General features: G+C 40.1%; 1 pseudogene; it reads right to left on the bottom strand.

The window, feature by feature from the left end:
* Positions 1 to 20,889, bottom strand: part of LOC126058684 (60S ribosomal protein L10-like) — an 85,288-nt pseudogene that overhangs the window by 26,035 nt on the left and 38,364 nt on the right.

Raw genomic sequence — 20,889 nt, 5'->3', positions numbered from 1 at the left:
TTCATACTATATTGAATTCATTAAATGAATTTTTGTGTTTAGAAATTGCCTATAGTCTGACCAGTACTTGCATAATTCTTTAAATAGGAGAAAAACATATTTGTGATCTTTAAGGTTGTGCGTCAACTTGGCCGGGCCATGATTCTCAGTGATTTGGCTGTTATGATGTAGTTTGGTAGTCATAAAATGATGCAGTCACTTCTATAGTGAAATCTGGTATAATGTCATCACCTCCATGATGAGATCTGCTGTGAGTAGCCAGTCAGTTGAATGGGAATTTCCTTGGGGGTGTGGCCTGCATCCAATATAGGTGAGCTTTCTGGCAAGGCTTGCTGGTTTTTGCTTGCTCTGGATCCTACAGTTGGCTTCTGTTCATCTGACCTCCAGTTCTTGGGACTTGAGCTGGCAGCTTACCTACTGATCTTGGGGTTTGTCAGCCTCCACTGTCTGGATCTTGGTTTTGCCAGCCCCTGCAGCTATCTGACTTGGGAGAAGCCTTCAGGCTGACCTACCGATTTGGGACTTTCCAGACTTTACAACCACTTGAGCCATTTCCTTGATATATATCTTTCTCTCTCTCTGCATATATGTATACACAGACACTTCACTGATTTTGCTTCTCTAGAGAATGCAGCCTAAGACATTATTTTTAATGGTGAAAAAAATAATGGCCTGGTACTGATATAAGGGACCCAATTCTACAACTGCCCAAGCAATTGGTTTAAAGCCCCCTAGGCTTTTAATACCTGTGACCAATTCTGCTCTTCTTTGTTCCCAACTGAACCACCAAGAATGTCTTAGAGCTGAATTACAAACAATTTATACATGCAGAGGTCTTTGCCATTACAGAGAGAGCTTTTGAAGCAGGTAAGCCTTTTAAGCCTTATTTGATGATGTTGTATTTTTTCCCACTTTTAAAATGTGTGAGAGCATGGCTGTATTTAAGCAAAACCATCAAAAGCTGACTAAAAGTAAATAATTTGGTCAACTTGGTTTTTATTTTCATAATAATAAATAGTGGTTATAGCAATCTCTTCTCTGACGTATATGCTGAAACGTGATACCAAAATAACTCTTACCACTCTACTTTTAGGTATTCAGCATTGACTGTTTGGCTACATCAGTTTAACTGGTAGACACCAAAGGTTGGCACGCAGACACACAGGTGTACTCTGTTATCTTCTTCCTCCTGCGTGGGTGTGTTTTAGAAGGATCTAGCTACTACTGTTAAGTAGAAGCTCCAGAATTTCTGATTCCCTTTTGCCCTCTTTACCAACTCAATCATTTGCCCAAATGTGAGGAGTAAGAAAATCAAGTTCAAAACTGTGTCATTGGTAATAAAGAAATATCAAAAGTAATAAAGGAAGAAGTAAAGTCTATTTTTTCCTAGCGATTTTAATCTTAAGTCATGATGAATGAACTATAGATTCATCTAGATGTAATCTTTAAAAATATGTCTTGAATTATATGTGCAAATAGCAGCCAACTTAAGACACATTATTTCAAGGAAAAAAAAATTAAAAATCCAAAATATATACCAATGGAAGTGAAATAATTCATTATTTTTACTATTCCAGCCTAAGTGCCCTTTCAATGAGTTCTCCTTACCTGTCTGGCAAATAATTAAATGTATCTGCCCTGGGTGGGAAGAGGTAACAGCTGTTACCCTGCTTACATCCTGCATTGACAAATTCCATGGACAGAAGAACAGTATCATTTCCCTCACTTGTATATTGTATGTTCTGCAGAATAAAAATTACAGATAGCCAATAAATGAATAATTTTTTTTTTTTAAAGGATCAACATAAAGCTGGTTCCTAATATCCCAAATGTCCAGCTTCTCCAAAGTGTTGTATCACTCTATCATCTCTAACATCAACTACTGCCCCTCCCCTCAGTACTCTTCCTTCCATCTTTGGGTTCTGTAATTTGCTGCAGTGACTCACAGAACTCACAAATCGTATCAAGGAAATGGCCCACGTGGTTGTGGAGACTGGCAACGTGAGTCAGGCATAGGCTTTTTCTGAGTCATGTGGCCACTAGGCTGATGAACGGAAATTGGCAGGTCAGGCCACAGACTATTGGTTCACAAGGCTGCAGAAGCTGGCAAATCAGGTCAGACGATAGGCTGCCAGCCTATGGGGCTGTGGAATCTGGCGAACCCCAGAATCAGCAGGTCAGATAACAGGCCACTCGCTCGAGTCCCTAGAACCAGAGGTCTGACACTGATAAGCCAGACACAGGATCCAGATGCACAGAGAAAGAGAGATAGAGAGAGAGAGAGAGAGGGCCTTGCCAGAGCAACTACATATATAAATTGGATGCAGGCCACACCCCAGGGAAGGGCATGACTTGAGTAAAGGTGGGACTTGAGTCATGCCCTCCTGCAAGGCTGTGACTCAAGGTACACCCACACCAACCCTGCCTCATTAACTATATGCTAGAATTTACAGCACATAAAATGGAGGATAATTATATCACAAAATGGAGGACAGCCACACAATGCTGGGAATCATGGCCTGACCAAGGCTACACATAACCCCAGACATCACAGGTTCTACACACTCAGTCATTGTGTGTAAGTCAAAAGACTGTGGCTAGAAGGGCCGTGTTAAGTAGTTCATTGCACCGCTGTCAAGGAGGGGAGGCTTTTCTCCTTTGGGTTCAGGTGGGTGGTGTGTCATTTGAGGGAAGAAACACAAAATCAAGTTCATTGTATTTTTAAGTTTTGAAACTTCTGGGTAAGTTATATGTATAAGTGGAGCCCTGTTCCGCAACTCGAATCCACCAGCTGCTCCTTGGAAACCCTATGGGGCAGTTCTACTGTGTTCTGTAAGGTTGCTAGCAGTCAGAAACCACTTGACAGCAAAACTTTTTTTTTTTTTTTAAATATATATAAGCATATACAGAACCAATTGAAAGGGCACTTAGGCTGGAATAGTAAAAATAATTCATTATATCAAGTGATATCAAGTTGTTCTTTCTAACTAAAAGATCAATAAACAAAAGATCGATAAAGGAAGCTAAAGCATAAATTCTTGGTGCTGATTCACTTTGCGATATTAAGTTTATGCTATTAATTTTGTTTTGTGACTGTTTAAATATCCTTAAGGTGATTTTTGTATTTGTAACTTTAGGTTATTTCTGTGGTTGAGTCTAAGGAATAAATAAAAAAAAGCGAAAGCTTCAAAGAAATCACTAAAATGTGTGTACACACACATATTTTTATCCATATACTTATATATCTGTATATAACGTAGATATAAATATAAATGTCTATCTGTCTATCCATCCATTTACCTGTTTTCTATCAACACACACACACACACATACACACACACCTTGGACAGCCAATCAAAGAATAATCATTTATCAAATAATTCTTGATTAACTTTCTGATCTCATCTCTTCCCATTCTCACCCATTCTCCTTCATTCACACAGGCCTCTTTGACTATTGCTCAGTCATGCCAAACGTTCTTCTGCCACAGGGCCTTTGCACTTGTTTGGAGCATCTTTCCCCTAATATCCACATGCCTTACTTCCTTCAAATCTCTCCTCAAATGTCACTTAACAACCATATAAAAGGGTAAGCCCCATCCCCTCCTCTTCAGCACTTCCTGTTCCCCTCACCTTGTTTCTTATTCCTCTATAGCGTTTTTCTTCATCTGACAGCTAGATGTTTATTTTATAATTGTTTTACTGTTTATTTACCTCTCCTGGAATATAAGTGTGGAAAGGCAGAGACTTTGTGTCTTTTGTTCCTGTTGTACCCCCGTAGGATAAAATAGTAGCACACAGTAAGTGCTCAATAATATTTGTTGATTCAATGAATCAAACCATTATCATTACATTATAGATAAATTACTTAGAAGAAACAGAACTTAAAAGTGATCACGTGTATAAAATTCCATTTTACAGTAAAGCCAGAGGAGCCTTGGTGGTGCAGCGGTTAAGAACTTGGCTACTAGCCAAAAGGTCAGCAGTTCGAATCCACCAGCCCCTTCTTAGAAACCCTATGGGGCAGTTCGACTCTGTCCTGTAGGGTAGCTGTGAGTTGGAATTCACTTGATGGCAACCGGTGTTTGGTTTTATCCTTTAAGAAGCTCCAAGCTCCTATGATTTCCCCTTTAATGTTCAGTTCCAGCAAACATGATCCCACTCCCCCGTCTTACACATGTTTGAAACAACTGCCTTTTCTGATAGAGAAAGAGACAATTCATATTATCATGGAAGGATACGTAGTGATGATGAACGTGAGGTCACATACTTCTCTGAAGGCAGGCGCATGCCTCCTCACTTACCTGGTTTTGCCATGTCCCGCCCAATTCCTGGTGTGCGTCGAGTGCTGAGTAAGTTCTTTTTAAACCGCACAAATGGGTGAAGGAAATGTTCATTTTGCTTTCATGCTGTTACAGTTTAGAATCTAATCAAGTAAAAACTACAGAGGAATTATGATTATGTATTGCTTGAAGAAAATTGCCTTCAGAAATTTTATTGTTTAAATACAAGGATTCTTGATTTTTTATAATTTTCTCAAATCGTCACCTCCAAAGGCATTTTGGGGAGTAATTTTTCATTAATTTTGACGTGAATTCAAGAAAGCCATATTATAAATTCATATCCTTTTTGGTATAAGAATTATATTTAATAAGAACTTATTAGCTTGATCCTCATAAAAATATAAAACCAACAGATATTATCATTGTTAGATGTGCCCCTATGGAAGTATGTAAAGTCGTAAGGTACGTAAAATAAAATAAAGTCATACACATTTCCAGTAAGGAAGTGAGTTACCTGGATGCTTTAGTTTTTCAACCTAATTCATTGATTTGAGCAGTTAAGTATATTACTAAATTTAGATTTATGTTTTCATTAAACTCTAGGTTAAAGGAAACTATCCAGTTGTTGCAAGATACCTACGTTTTCCCCAACTCACATGCCGTTGCCAAGTATTCATAAATCTCATAATACAAAAAAAAATTTGCATTTCATATTTCATCTTTCTAAGGCTTGCCAGACTAAATATTTTAAAGATATCTCAGAAGCACTTCCTGTGATACTTGGCAACATATTGGATGATCAGGAAGGGAAAGAGGAGTCAGAAACGAATAGAGTTAAGTTGCTTGGAAGCATGAAGTAGCACTAATAGAGATCACAAAGCCAGAAGAAAGAGCTTACCTTGCATAAAATATGGCCAGTTTTTTCAGAAGTAGACCACCAGGTGCTTCTTCCTAGTCTGCCTTAGTCTGGAAGCTCGGCTGAAACCTGTCCACCATGGGTGACCCTGTTAGTATTTGAAATACTGGTGACATAGCTTCCAGCAGCACAGCAACAAGTGAGCCACTCCGTACAGTATGACAAACTGGCTGACGAGTGGTGCGGGTGTAGGATGGTAACTTTGAAGATGAGTATGAAGACAGAAAAAGGGCCAAATCCAGAAGTTTGTAGTATCTGAAACACTACCCCCATCCATTTTTTTAAAACTTGGTGTTATATTGGGCCATATTATAGAATTCAGTTAGAAAATAATAGCCTCATACAGAGATATACAGGAATCTTAAAAAAAAAACAACAGTTCTCAACCTCAAGAATATTGCATGGCATAAGGTAATGCATAAAAAAGTCCATCAATTACCAAATAGGTAAATAATTAGGGAAATACGCATCAATGTAAGCCATTACTTGTTTTGGAAATGTTTCTTATGTTCTGACTCTCAACTATGTGTACACCACCAAACCCATTGCTGTCAAGTTGATTCCGACTCATAGTGACCCTATGGGACAGAGTAGAACTGCCCCGTAGGGTTTCCAAGGAGCACCTGGTGGATTCGAACTGCTGACCATTTTGGTTAGCAGCTGTAGCACTTAACAACTAAGCCACCAGCATTTCCACAAGTAGACCACTAGAGGCCTGGTTTGAGATGGGAGATTAAATTTGGAATTTGTTTCAATAAACAGGTGAAGGTTTAATGATTTTGTTGAATTTTAGTGCTGATTTAATGGGAAGAGTTTTGAGGATCTGTTGTTAAGACAAATATAAAAAATGAGTCTGAGCTGTAACTTTCTAGTCAAATAATAGACATATTTATGCTCTTCATAATGATTTCCTTTCTAATTAGTTCTAAACCATATTTTACCTGTAAAAGAAATTCAAATATCATAAAATAAAAAATAATTACACCTCGATGATATCAGAGTGGCATATCCTAAAGTTTATGAGTAGAGTAGGGTAACATATTACCATTGTTCTGATGCTTCTAGATTCGTAAGGCTTCGTGTCTGTCTGCACTGGATTACTTGAAGACCTCCTCTAACTTCTTCTAGGACTTTGTGTCCATGGAGCCCACTCTCACATCGCCTAAAGGCAATCAGTGATTGGTTAGGAGATTAGCAAGTGACTCCATTAGACCCAAGGAGAAGTAAGGAGACTTTGGCCAGATTTTCTGGGCAAGATACCCTTGTTCTTTCTCTTGGGTTTGAATGTGAAAAAAGGTACAGAGTGAAGGTGCTCTGTGAACTTGAGCCTTTGAGGGGAGAGTTTGCTGAGACTAAAGCCATGAGGGATAAGGGATACATGAAGGGGAATAGGGACCTGGCTGCAAAATTTAACCCTTGCATGAAGTTGTCCCTGAGGCCAGCTCTGTCTTTGATTTTTTCAGTTATGGTGGCTAGTTCTTTCTTGATCCTAATATCAATTTGGAATGAGTTTCTTGTCACTGTAAATGTCCCAACTGATAGAATCATTCTCATATTGGTGACTTGTTTTCTTTTAAAAAAATTCTTAAATATAAAACCAAGTAGAAAGTCACATCTTAAACTTTAGTGTCTGGTCCAGGCTATGACTATGTCTTACCAACTTCTAGTAAGTCCTCTGGGTCAATCTGGCCCTACCACAGCTCTAAACTAGATTATGTCCTTTCCATGCTCAAACAGAGCTTTATTCTCGTCTGTGTCTTCAGTGCGACACCCTGGTGGAGTAGTGATTAAGTGCTACGCCTACTAACCAAGAGGTCGGCAGTTCAAATCCACCAGGGGCTCCTTGGAAACTCTACAGGGCAGTTCTACTCTGTCCTATAGGGTCACTATGAGTCAGAATCGATTCAACAGGAGTGGGTTTGGATTTTTTTGTGTGTTCAGTGGTTAAGCGTTCGGCTCTTAACCAAAAGGCCGGCAGTTCGAATCCACCAGCTGCTCCTTAGAAACCCATAGGGGTGGTTCTACTCTATCTTATAGGGTCACTAAGAGTTGGAATAGACTCAGCAGCAACAGGTTGGCGCCTTCAGTTTGAACTTTTACCTGGGACTGCATATGGTGGCAACTGAAACACCATTGCCAGGTGTATTCTGAGTTTTAGCTACATCAGTCTAAGCGATGCTGCATGGCCCAGTGACTGGACATTTTTGTAACATATGATGGGATGTCTGTTGACCAAACGTATGCATGGCTGAATCATTATAATTTCTCAGAGATAACACAGACTGTGCTTCTCTCTCTCTCTCTCTTTTTTTTTTCTTTCCTTTTTTCAAGAATGAAGACTAAATGTAGACTGGGTGTAAAACCCTACATTCTTTGTACTAATTTTAAGGCAAAAGCAGGTACATCTTTGTGCAGCCCAATATTGTACAAGCTGTTTGTGAGTGTGGCCCCAAACCCTGAGACAAAGTTCCAGTTTGTGTCCAAGAAGATATGCTGTACTTTATATTGTTGGACAGCACTTGATTGTAGACTAAGTGTTGACATGCTTAAAATCTATCATATCAAGTAAATATTCATGGCCTTGATTTATACATGGGGCTACTGAATGCCAGAGAAGTTGTGACTGGAGGACAGAAACTTTAACATCAAGGCCAAAGCTCCTACCATTGTTCACTACTATACGCCTTTGGTCACCAGATTACCCAGAACAGAAAACTAGAGCCTTTGGTCTCCAGACCCAAAGACCCACTTTGCCTTCTTCAGATGGGATTAAGTGTCAGGGAGAACGATCAAATACCCTGCCTATGCTGTCCCATACACCTTTTCCCTTCCTTTGACTTTGTCCCTCTGCTAGAACATGCATGCACACACGCACCCCCACACATGCAACACACACACAAGCACACAACCTCTCAGGCCATCCTTCTCTTTGCACTAGTCGTATTTGCTGTGTCTTTCTAACTGGGACTTGCCAAGAGACTAGTTTCCAACCAGTGCAAAGATTATTATCAGTTTTCGGCCATGATCAAGCATAAATCCTCCTGGAAAACCCTTTGTTTCTTCCTTTTCATATGAAGAAAGTAGAAGACAGTAGTTGGCTGCTTAAACATATCAGAGTCTGTTATTAGTTAATAAAATATGTGCATGTTTACTGTTATTTGTGGAAATGCATCATGCCACCCCAAATATTTTGTAGGAATTCCAGACTGTCAAGAAAGAAAAATTCCAAAGGATATTTTTAATGTGATTTTTAAGTTTTGTGTAATTAGCTCGTTTCTGGACTTGAACTAGAACAACACAGCATCAGATCTTTTGCCAAAGCTAGTCTCCCATGCGTGCCCTGCGGCCAGTCTCCTTTGCCTGTGGTGGCCAGGTGATAGTTAAGAGAGGCCTTCAAAAGCCATTTCTGCTTGCTTGTGCTGCCACAATGCGATTTCCTCTGAGCACTGGATCAGAGATTTGGAAATTGGTCATAAATGAATCTTGATCACTTTGAGGAAGGAAAATCTTCCCTGACACTATCTCAGCCTTGCCTCCTGTTCATCTTCTAGAACAACTCCAAAACATGACCACATTTTCCAGGGCGTGTATAATATTGCATTGCACAGAGAAATATCTAACAAAATTCTCACTTCTCATTTCTCAATCTCTAGAATTCCATTCTTGGTAAATATTAAAGATATTTAAACCTTGATTTTATCTTTTGAAACATTTTTCCAAAATATGTCCTCTACGAAGTAGTGACTATTAGAACAAAAACTCCTTGGGTAGTTTTGTACAAAGGCTTGAATTTCTAGGGGGAGAAGAGAAGTATGCTGGTGGTTAAAGTAGGGCGAGTTTCTATTTGTAGCTCAAACTTTATCTTCTCACAAAGTGATCAGACTGGTACTTTATTTTCTTGGAGTATAGCACCACAACACTTATACCAACAATTTATAACAAGTTGTAAGGCTGTGAAGAAACCTGTGAATGTCTTTATGCCCCTGCGTATGTATTGTATTGTTACATGATTCTGCTGGAAAACTCAAAGTTGTTTGTTGTTTCTTCAGAGATACTTTCTCTGTAATACCTATGTCTTACCAAGCATGCTTTTGAGGAAATATTAGCTCCATAAAAGCATATCACCAAAAGGTTGTAACAAACACACGCTTGATTGTTTGAAGAATTCTTTCAAAATGTCTGTGGTGAAAACTTAGAAAAGAGAAAAACAAGCAAACAATGATTTTACTCTTGGTTGTCATTCAACAGCATCTACCTAGAGAGGATGCTATACTTCTGAAGATTAAAATAAAAAAAAAACTCGTTGCCATTGAGTCGATTCCAACTCACAGTGACCCTATAGGACAGAGTAGAACTGCCCCATAAGGTTTCCAAGGAGTGGCTGGTGGATTTTGAACTTATGGTAGATTTAATCCACTTCCTTGTATTCAACCATCATCTAATGATTACCAGTTACTGTCAAGTTAATTCCGACTCATGGTGAGCCTATGTGTCAGAGCACAACTATGCTCCATAGGGTTTTGAATGGCTGATTTTTGGGGAAGTAGATCATCAGACCTTTCTTTCTTGGTGTCTCGGGTAGACTCAAACCTCCATCCTTTCAGTTAGCAGCTGAGCACATTAAATGTTTGCACTACTCAGGAACCCCGTCTAATGATTCACAAATTTATATTTTCTGACTATATTTTTCTCAAACTACAGTTCTGAATCCAACTTGAAATCTTTGTCTTGGTATTCTACAAGCCCCTCCCACTCAGAGTATCTCAGAATTACCTCATCATTTCTCCCCAGACCTGATCTTCCCCTTGTAAACCCTAGCAATTGGCAAGTACCACCACTCATCCAGCTAGGTTACCACCTCCTGTAAAAACTACCTCCTAAATATCTTTCAGAATTCTCTTCTTCACCCTAGCCTTCCTGTCACTATAATTTAGAGCACTGTCTACTTATTCTTGAGTTATTCTAACCATCTTTAACTAGTCCTATCTCCAGCTTTGATTTTTTTCTAATTCATTGTCACCTTGCACCCAAAGTAATACTTCCAAAATTCAAATTCCAATATGTCTCTCCTGGCTTATAATCTTTTAGTGTTATGAGGCCCTGTGTTGTGCACAGCATTCAAGGCCTCTTATGAAAGAATCTCTCCTGATTCTACTTTCCCCAAGTCACCTATTTCCCTTCACCTGTGTGTATCCTGGCTCTCCTAGGAAGCTATTTGTCCTTCTCTGAGTATACCCTAGCTGTTTGTATTGCCACGGCTTTGACCTTGCTCATCATGTCTGAAACAACTTTTCCCATTTTGTCTGACTTGTGACACCTTTTGGACTCTTAGGAGCCCTGTTGGCCAGTGGCCAACAGCTCGACTGCTAATCAAAAGGCTGGTAGTTTGAATTGATCAGCCGCTCCTTGGAAACCCAATGGGGCAATTCTGCTTTCTCCTATAGGGTCACTAAGAGTCGGAATCAACTCAATGGCAATTGTGTTGTTTTTGTTATTGGAGTCTTACAGACTCAATTCAAATGTTGTATTTACTGTCCTAACCTTTTTATAGAGTTAGATACCTCTTCCTCTGTGCTCCTGTAAGTCCTTAAATGTATCACTATGTATTTAAACACATCACTACTCTGTTCAAGTGACTGCCTCCTACAGTGAGCATGATTTATTAATGTTTTTATCCCCTGTCTCTGTCAAAGTGCCTGAAAAATAGTAGAGATCAACAAGGTAAATATTTATTTAATGAATAAATGAATGAGTGAGTGAATGAATCATGGGGAGCTTTGCTTTGGGCAACTCGATTATCAGAAAATGGAATTGAAAGGTAGGAGAGGTAGATATATAAGGCAGGTATTTGCAATAGATTAAAAAAGGTTTTTTATTGTTGTTGTTAATTGACCAAAAAATTATAGTTTTGGGTAAAGACAAATAACATTCAATATTTTAGACAAACCCATCATCAACTTGGCACCACACTTCCACACCTTCCCACCTGATCACCCCTGATCATCCTTTCCTCTACCCTGATCACCCTTACTTGGGATATTTGACTTCTGTTTTTTCTGGACATCGCTCTTCATTTATCCCACCAGCAAGCTGCTGCTTTTCTTCTAGTCTTATGCTGTTTTTTACCTTCTCATGACTCTTGCCGCTTTGCTCGATCTGATACTCAACCACAATACTGATCTAGATTGAAGAGGAAAGATCTATCCTTTGTGGATATCATGCTGTAATTGAGATCTAGGGGAACTGAGATTCAATTTGGATTTTCTATGCTATTGCATTTTTTATGTATAAGGAGATTTGTGTTCCTTTAAGCATACTATAATGTTTGTTGCTGTTTTTAATTCACAAGGCTAAATTTTCAGAGGCTCTTTTATCCAGGGCCTTGCCTAAAATTCTGGTAATTGATTCCAGATGAAGAGTGGGCCTGGGAATATCTCCACGGCCTGAATTGTGAGACTTCATGTAACTGTGAATAAATAAAATGGAATTAAATGCAAGAATCATTCAGTTATGCCCTTAAATTAAGAAAATTTATTAAAACAATAAAGCATAGAAAATACTCAGTTTCCATTTGTAATTTTAAAATGAATAAGGCACAATTTAGAGAAATATTTTTAAAATGTAAGTAGGTATTATCTCAATCTCTGTTATGAAAATCAATGGTCAAACAATACTGTTTATTCTAAACATTTATTTACTTAATCGCATTTCTATCTTTAAAACTAAATAAAGAAGTTTCTCCTGCAATGTTCATGAATGACAATAAAACTTATCATTTATCGAGTGTTACTATGTGTTTTATCTATATCATTTAATTTAAACCTCACAGAGAGTTATAAGGTAGGCATTGTTCTCTCTACTTTGCTCATGGGAACATGAACCCTCAAAGAAGTAGAGGTGACATGCCCAGCAAAAGCAGGTCTCCAGTGAAGTGAGTAGTTGAGTCCCCGTTCCAGATCTGTGTGACTGGGAAGCTGTGCTCGTAGCCACAGGCCTAGCCTTCCTCCCATCCACACAAAGTTCTGTTGTTCTGGAGTTCTGCTACATCTCAGCCTTAAAATCCTCTGTAGGTCAGCTCATGTATTCATTCACTAGATGCAAAGGCTGCAGGAAGAGATAAAGCCTGTTTTGTCTTAATGTTCAGTTTCCAGGCTCATCATTCTGCTCACCTTGTGACAAGCAGAGAGGACATTAAATTGTACCTGAGGTTTTCCTTTAAGCAGTCTACCTGAGACTTTGTGGGGCAGAAGAATTGCCCGGAGAGCCAGTGAAAATACAGGTTCCTAGGCTTCATCCCATGAGATGAGGGATATAAACCCTTCTCTGCTCTGCTTTAGGGGAGTCCTTATGTGGAGCAAACAGTTGAGCACTTGACTACTAATCAAAAGGTTGGTCACTGGAATTCACTCATAGAAGCCTTGGAAAAAAGGCCTGAAGACCTATGTGGGACACCTAGCTTGGTTTTGCCTTTTGACTCTGGTTTCTGAAAGTGGCACAAGAAATTAAGGTGCTCTTTGTTTTTCTAAAATATCCAGGCAACACTTAAATATGTCCAAATGAGTTTGGAGTCTTCAACTCATCACCTTGGCAACAGGCATCAGGCAGGAAGTGGCCCTTGATGAGACCTTGGAACAAAACCACCTCCCACCACTCTTCATACAATCCAGCTTCTCGGATTATTTGCCCAGCATACAGATTGAATAGGTATGGTGAAAGGAAACAACCCTGGCGCACACCTTTCCTGACTTTAAACCGTGACTGGTTCTTCGTCTGTGCACAGGTACCTCACGAACACAATTAAGCGTTCTGGAATTCCCATTCTTCACAATGCTATCCATAATTTCTTATGATACACACAGTCGAATGTCTTAGCATAGTCAATAAAACACAGGTAAACATCTTTCTGGTATTCTCTGCTTTCAGCCAGGATCCGTCTGACATCAGCAATGATATCCCTTGTTCCACTTCCTCTTCTGAATCCAGCTTGAATTTCCGGCAGTTCCCTGTGGATGTACTGCTGCAGCTGCTTTTGAATGATTTTCAGCAAAATTTTGCTTGCCTGTGATATTAATGATATTGCGTGATAATTTCCACATTTGGGGGGATCACCTTTCTTGGGAATAGGCATAAATGTAGATCTCTTCTGGTTGGTTGGCCAGATAGCTGTCTTCCAAATTTCTTAGCACAGACGAATGAGTACTTCCAGCACTGCATCTATTTGTCGAAACATTTCAATGGGTATTCCGCCAATTCCTGGAGAGTTGTTTTTTGCCAATGCCTTCAGCGCAGCTTGGACTTCCTCCTTCAGTATCCATTGGTTCCTGCTCATATGCTACCTCCTGAAATGGCTAAACGTCAACCAATTCTTTTTGGTATTGTGACTCTGTGTAGTCCTTCCATCTCCCATCTTCTTTTGACTTTGTTTGAGTCTCACGTTATGGGGATGCTTAAAAACAGACCCATATTTGTTCTGGTGTACTGTCTGCTTGTAGTAAGTAATAAAAGCTACTTCCCATGTGCTAAGGCTCTGGGAGCCTTTAGTGTGTTCAGGCTCTGATAGGAAGGACATGATATTCATCCAGGAGTCACTATTAGTTATTGGTCCCCTATTTCTAATGGCCTTTTTCTGGTTATTCGGAAATCTGGGACAACCTGTGAGTGTCTTAAAGAAGAAAGACCTGATGGTCTACTTCCGAAAGGTCACAGCCATTGGAAACCCAACGGAGTGCAGCTCTACTCTAGAACGCATGAGTTTGTCATGTGTCATAACGGACCCCCCCAGCAATGGGGAGCCCCACTTTAACTACCACCATAAAGGACAAGTCTGGGATGGCCCCAAACCAAAAAAACCAAACCCATTGCCGTCGAGTCAATTACGACTTATAGCAACCCTAAAGGACAGAGGAGAACTGCCCCATAGGATTTCCAAGTAGTGGCTGGTGGGTTTGAACTGCCAACCTTTTGGTTAGCAGCTGAGCTCTTAACCATTGAGCCACCAGGGATCTGTATCAGGCACCTCTGGTCATTCTGATGTAGGTGGTATCTGAACAGAGTTTCAGAAACATTGCTTAGACTCTAGGACAGCACTGTCCAAAAAAAATATAATGTGGGTCATGAATGTAAGCCATACATGTCATTTTAAATGGTGGATATACCACGGACTGCCAGAAGAACGAACAAATCTGTCTTGGAAGAAGTACAACCAGAATGCTCCTTAGAAGCAAGGATGGTGAGACTGCATCTTACATACTTTGGACATGTTGTCAGGAGGGATCAGTCCCTAGAGAAGGACATCATGCTTGGCAAAGTACAGGGTCAGCAGAAAAGAGGAGAACCGTCAACGAGGTGGACTGACACAGTGGCTACAACAATTAGCTTAAGCATAACAACGATTGTAAAGATGGCGCAGGACCGGGCAGTGTTTCGCTCTGTTGTGCCTGGGGTCGCTATAAGTCGGAATCTACTCAAGGGCACCTAACAACAACAGTGGACACATTTAAAAAGTTGAAATGAAACAGGTAAAAATTAATGTTAACAATTTTTTTTAATTATCCACTTTGAGTCAGAATCAACTCGAAGGCAACGGATTTGGTTTGTTTATTTTTTAATGCATTAAAAAAGGAGCCCTGGTGGTGCAGTGGTTAAAGCGATTGGCCACTAACCGAAAGGTCGGCAGTTGGAACCTACCAGTTGCTCCATGGGAGAAAGATGTGGCAGTCTGCTTCTGGAAAAGATTTACAGCCTTGGAAACCCTATGAGGCAGTTCTACTCTGTCCTATAGGGTTGCTATGAGTCAGAATAGAGTCAACAGCAATGGGTTTGGTTTGGTTATGTATTCAAAATATTAGTTAATGTTGGAATGATATAAAAATGATAAATGAGATATTTTGCAGTTTTTTCATACTGAGTCTTTGAAGTTCTGAGCGCATTTGACATTTACAGCATGTTTTAGTTATCTAGTGCTGCTATAACAATACCACAAGTGGATGGCTTTAACAAAGAGAAATTTTTTCTCTCACAGTCTAGTAGGTTACAAATCCAAATTCAGGGCTCCGGCTCCAGGGGAAGCCTTTCTCTCTCTGGTGGCTCTGGAGTAAGGTCCTTGTCATCAGTCTTCCCTTGGTCTGGGAGAATCTCAGTGCAGGAACCTCAGACTCAAAGGATGCACTTTGCTCCTGGCATTGCTTTCTTGGTGGTTTGAGGTCCCCAACCCGCTGCTTGCTTCCCTTTCCTTTTTATCCCTCGAGAGATAAAAGGTGGTGCAGACCACGTGCCTTTACACTGAATCAGGAATGTGACCTGGGTAACAGTGTTACAGTTCCACCCTAATCCTCCTTAACATAAAATTACAATCACAAAATGGAGGACAACCACACAATACTGGGAATCATGGCCCAGCCAAATTAATACACACATTTTTGGGGGGACATAATTCAGCCCATGACACAGCACATCTCAATTCGGATCAGCTACATTTCTAGTACTCCAAAGCCACGTGGGACTAGTGGCTCCCATATAGGACAGGTCACTCCAGAACTAGAGAGAGGGACACAGTCAGGGCTTGGTTTCCCAGCGCAAATCATAACTGAGGGTCAGATGAGTAGCTGAGTAGATCTTCATATCAATTGCTCCCTTAGACATGTTATGCAAACTGGGACTGGGAATTAAAATGTGTTGATTAGAATCTAGACATGCCCACTCGGAGGGGATTGAGAGAGATGAAGGAACAAGGAGCCTCTTGGGTTAGGTGAGGGTGAGTCTCTTAGTCCCTGAGGGCAGGACTTGGGGTCTCTCATACCTCTTGTGGTGTACTTCTGAAGGGGGGAGGAGGGGCTTGGAGGTGCTTATGTAGGGCTGTGCTACATACAGTTTAGTTATCTGTAAAATAAAGATAACAGAAAAGATCATCTCTAAATCCCTCTCATCACTAAATCTAGATGATTCTGAGTCTATGAGGGTCATGCTGTGTATAATCTGGTTTATATCCATATCTATTCCTAATCCTTAAAGGGCCAAACCTCTTTCCTTGAATGGCAGTTTTAAACTTCACTTAAGCAGAAAGTACCACAGCTTGGATAGAAAAATACACGGTTGGTGTCTTAGTTATCTAGTGCTGCTATAACAGAAATATCATAAGTGGATGGCTTTAATAAACAGAAGTTTATTCTCTCAGCATCTAGTAGCTAGAAGGCCAAATTCCGGGCACCAGCTCCAGGGGAAGGCGTTCTCTCTCAGCTGGCTCTGGAGGAAGGTTCTTGCCATTAATCTTTCCCTGATCTAGGAGCTTCTCAGCACGGGGACCCTGGGTCCAAAGGATAGGCTCTGCTCCTGGCACTACTTTCTTGGTGGTATGAGGTCCCCCTGACTCTCTGCTTGTTTCTCTCTTTTATATCTCAGAAGAGATTGACTAACATAATCTTGTAGATTGAGTCCTGCCTCATTAATATTACAACCACTAATCCTGCCTCTTTAACATCACAGAAGCAGGATTTACAACACAGAGGAAAATAATATGAAATGACAAAATGGTGGACAATCACACAATACTGGGAACCATGGCTTAGCCATATCAACACACATTCTGGGGGGACGCAATTCTGTCCATAACAGTTGGTTATTCACAAATTGTCCAGTGGCATGACTTTCGAATTGCATGAAATGGCTTTACTGTGTTGTCTGTTTGAGGTATATATGGAGTGTTTAAAAAACAAAATATAGACTTTATTGGCATAGCATTTTGCAACTTGTAATTTATTGAAATTTGAATTCAGAATTAGATTATAGTTCAGTTTGCTAAAGGTTACTGGTATTTGTAGTCACATGTATCAACACATCCTAATGGTTCAACTACCTACTATCTTACGCATACACACAAATGGTTCCTGGGTGGCACAATCGGTTTGCACTTGACTACTAACCTAAAGGTTGGTGGTTCAAGCCCCTCAATGGCCTATGGAAGAAAGGCTTCTGAAAAGATTATAGCCAAGAAAACTATGGAACAGTTCTATTATGTAACACACGGGGTCGCCCTGAGTTGGATTCGACTTGATGGCAATAGGTTACACATATACACGGATACAGATACACAGATACGTAATCCGTCTGTAGTTAGTGAGCTTGTATTTAAAAACACTACACCAGGAACATGGGCCAAAGTGGGGTCAAGTAAAGATATCAGATATGGTTCTCACATACTATTAGGAGATATGAAACACAAGTAATACAAAGGCATATTTGCCAAGGGCCTGGTAAATGGTATAAGAAGTGCATGAATAGTTCAGATGAGGGAGAGGTTATTATGGGCTAGGTTAGTAGAGGCAGGATCCTCGAAACCAGTAAACTTCGAATTGGGCTTTGCTGCTGAGTTTAAGGTCCATTGTATGATCCAGTATGGTCAACTTCAGTGGTGGATGGGCTGCTAACGTCCCAGTAGCTGCATCCCAGTATAGCTTCTCTTTAGCATGTGGTGAATTTCAGCTGGCAGGGGAGTTTCCCTCTTCTAGCTCTGGTAGGCATGAACCATTGACTGAAGGCTTATAATAGCCCATGGAGATTTCTCCACACCCAAAAGGGGCAGAGTGGGTAAGCTCCTTTACACAAAGGAAGGATGTGGGCTAGCATGTTCTGCACCAGCAGAGATAGTGGAAGGAAGAAGAGGGGAAAGTATAGATTAGAAACCCAAGTTCCACTTTTTTGTTGACACAACTGCAAATTTGTATATGGTAATACTAATCTTCACGAGCAGTCAGCTCTAGCCTTCTCAATTTTAATTGGTCCCTTGGACAATAAAAATACAAACTTTACTAATTTTTTCACAATGATAATGCTAATTAAGATGCTTTGCATTTTATTTTGGAGCTTTACACAAGCAATGGATCAGAGAAGTGTAACTATAAATGTCTATAGACACTGCTTTGAAATACTGTTCTTAAAATGATATTCTACCATTGAAATCAGAGCAGAAAGCTGAAATCTTGGCTGTATTACATCATGCTCACTCCCAGAGCATGTCCTAAATAATCTTCAAAGAGTCCCAAGTTATGGCAAACAAGGTTCTAAGGCTTTTAGACAGCTAGAGTGAGAATCACTGCTGCAAGTCATTCAGAACTAGTTGTAAATGATTAAGGTGTAAGTTCAAGTGAGGGTGAGAAATTGAGAGATAGATATAGAAAGAGATAAAGAGATTGAGAGGTGGACATAGAGATAGGGAGAGAGACAGACAGACACACACAAGGTTCGTGTATGCGCTCACATTGGGTGCAATCGGCAGACAAAGCCTTGTTTAGCACCATTTGGAATTTACATTTAATCTGCCCAGACACCAAGTTTACATTCCCTAACGCCATGACTGTATTAAAGAACAAACTCTTCAAAACTTTCAAAAAGTGGAGGTCTCCATTAGACTCATAACTCTGTAGCGGTCAAACTTGGTCATGTATCAAAGCACCTTAAGGCACTTGTTAAAAATAAGGACCCCCGAGTCTTATACCAAGAGATTAAAAAAAAAAATACCCTTCAGTAAATTTAGAGTCATTCTGATGCAGCTAGCTGGGGGCCTACCTTTGGCAATCGCTCTTTTAGCCCTTTACTTTTTCCTCTTCTCATACTCAAAGTGCAAGATATGGCCAATCCAAGCTGCAAATAATTTTATATTATTCTTAACACATTTCTACAGAAGCTGATTGAATATGTAAAAATCATCAGTTGTGAAACAGCTGTGTGTAAAAAACCTGTTTGAATAACATGTGGAATATTTGTCTCAGCAACCCAAACTTGTAATTTTCAAGGTGTCAACCAGAATTCTGTGCTATGTGGTAAACCATCTTAAGTCTGAAAGTTGATTTTTTTTGTCCCTCTTTGACTACAAGAAAGTAGAGCTCATGCTTCCTGATGTGTATTTATTCTGGTGTGCAAAGTTCAGAGATGTGAACTCTATCGTAGTATACACAGATACGTAAAGATAAAACATTGTAAAGATGTAACCAGATACTAAGGCATGGTCTTTGGGAGGAAATATCTAAATATCGAGACAAATTATATACAGCACATTAGGGAACAGGTTGTGGACTGGAGGGCATAGTAAATTCAGTTTACAAAACAGGCTTTTGGAAGTAGTATTCCTGAGGGTGGCAGGAATTAGAGTAGCCACAGTCTTAGCCCTATCAGAGGCTGCTTTGTTTGTTTTTCCCACTATAGCCAATTGAATACAAAGGAATAAAAACTTTAACTTAAGGGAATCCAAAATTTTTGTCTTAGTCATATCCATATTTCTGTCCATACCCACACCTATATCTGTATCAGTACACTTTGGCTTACAGAAACAAAAATCAAACTCAAAATGCTTTTGACAATAAGAACATATATCACATAGCAAGAACTCCAAAACTAGGCTGGTACATGATTGGTTAATTAAGTGGTTTAAAGATATGACCAAAGACCCCCGTTCCTTCCATATTTTCACCCTGCATGCTCACATTGGCTCTGTCCTTGGCTAAGCCCCCTTAGGGGTCACACGCAGATAGGATGATGTCCAGTGGAAGAAGAGACGCTCTTTCTTCTGTATAACTCTTTATTAAGCAAAGAAAACATTCCCCCAATCTCCCTGTCAAATTTCCCCTCTGGTTGGCCAGAGTTGCATCTGTTCACACCCAAACCATTTACTGGCAAGGTGAACAGGGCCATGATAACTGAAGTAGACCAATCAGGAGTTAACTGTTAGAATCAAGGTTAGGGTCATCCTGCCCCCAGGAACAAAATGTGGGCTGTAGCAACTATATTAAATTAATAATGTCCCTTCTCCCCCATAAAAATATATAATATTAAAATCTATAGGAAATTTATATATATTAAACATTAGATATATAAAGGCAGTGTAGTAGGGGGAATAGTGTTCCCCAAAGATATCAGGTCATCCTCCCTGGAACCTGTGCATGTCATCTTGTATAGCAAAATCTTTGCAGAGGTGATTGAATTAAGGATTTTGAGATGGGGAGATCATCCTGGATTACCTGGGCGGTCCCTCAGTGCGATCGCAAATGTTCTTCCAAAGAAGAGGCAGAGGGAGAGTTGACACAGACAGAAGAGGAGAAAGCAAAGTGAATAGGAGCCAGAGACTGAGTTGATGCAGCCACAAGCCAAGGAGTGTCGGCAGCCACAAGAAGCTGGAAGAGGCAAGGAATAGATTCTTCCCTTTAGGGAAGTGTGGCCCTGCCAACACCTTGATTTCTGTCCAGTGAAACTAATTTTGGACTTCTGGCCTCCAGAACTCTAAGAGAATAAATATGTGTTGTTTTAAGTTGGGAAGATGGTGATAATTAGTTATGGCACCTATAAAAAAAAAAATTAGTTATGGCACCCATAGGAAACTAATAAGACCATATGTTGGCAGAAAGGGCTGACAGGCTAAACTAAGCCTAGAGCCAAAGGAATGGAATCAAAATCCATGAAGGAGAAAAACCAGGAAGTGAATGGAGTTACTGTCCATGGGATGTGGAAGAAGGGGATGCTCTCCTGGATGGCTTCTTGGCTTCTGTCTCAAGAGCCTGTTATTTCTAAGTACAGAGATGACAGGAGGAGAAACTGGTTGGGAGAATTCCATCCTGGGTTGAGTTTTAGGTTTACACTTTTTGATCTTCCCATGGGGACTCACGTTGAGGTGTCTGGTTCCACGACCAAAATGCTAAAAGGGAAA

The sequence above is a fragment of the Elephas maximus genome, chromosome 15, assembly GCF_024166365.1.
Source record: "Elephas maximus indicus isolate mEleMax1 chromosome 15, mEleMax1 primary haplotype, whole genome shotgun sequence".
In the NCBI taxonomy this organism is placed as follows: domain Eukaryota; kingdom Metazoa; phylum Chordata; class Mammalia; order Proboscidea; family Elephantidae; genus Elephas; species Elephas maximus.
This window is presented reverse-complemented; position numbering and strand designations above follow the sequence as displayed.